Consider the following 239-nt stretch of genomic DNA (forward strand, 5'->3'; position numbering starts at 1 on the left):
GAAAGCCGATCCGGCGATCCACAGCGTGAAGTTGATGTATTTCCTCAGCGACCAGCACGAATCAGCTCCAGGCATGACAAAGCGGATATCGTCCTCTTTTAGAAGGCCAAAATTTTGCTTTCACAACGAAACACACAGCATGGCGACGGCAGCAACAACAATACTACAGCGAGAATCAAAGTTACGCCTTCTTTCTTTGCGTGAACATTTGGGCGGCGTTATGCAAATCTTCCCACATC

General features: G+C 48.1%; 1 protein-coding gene across 1 annotated transcript in view; it reads right to left on the reverse strand.

Moving 5' to 3' along the window:
- LOC107659926 (integrin alpha-E-like) overlaps nucleotides 1-239 on the reverse strand; it is a 24,150-nt gene that overhangs the window by 15,807 nt on the left and 8,104 nt on the right. The gene's annotated exons all lie outside the window — the stretch shown is intronic.

This window comes from Sinocyclocheilus anshuiensis, unplaced genomic scaffold (genome assembly GCF_001515605.1).
Source record: "Sinocyclocheilus anshuiensis isolate Anshui unplaced genomic scaffold, SAMN03320099.WGS_v1.1 scaffold1241, whole genome shotgun sequence".
Classification (NCBI taxonomy): domain Eukaryota; kingdom Metazoa; phylum Chordata; class Actinopteri; order Cypriniformes; family Cyprinidae; genus Sinocyclocheilus; species Sinocyclocheilus anshuiensis.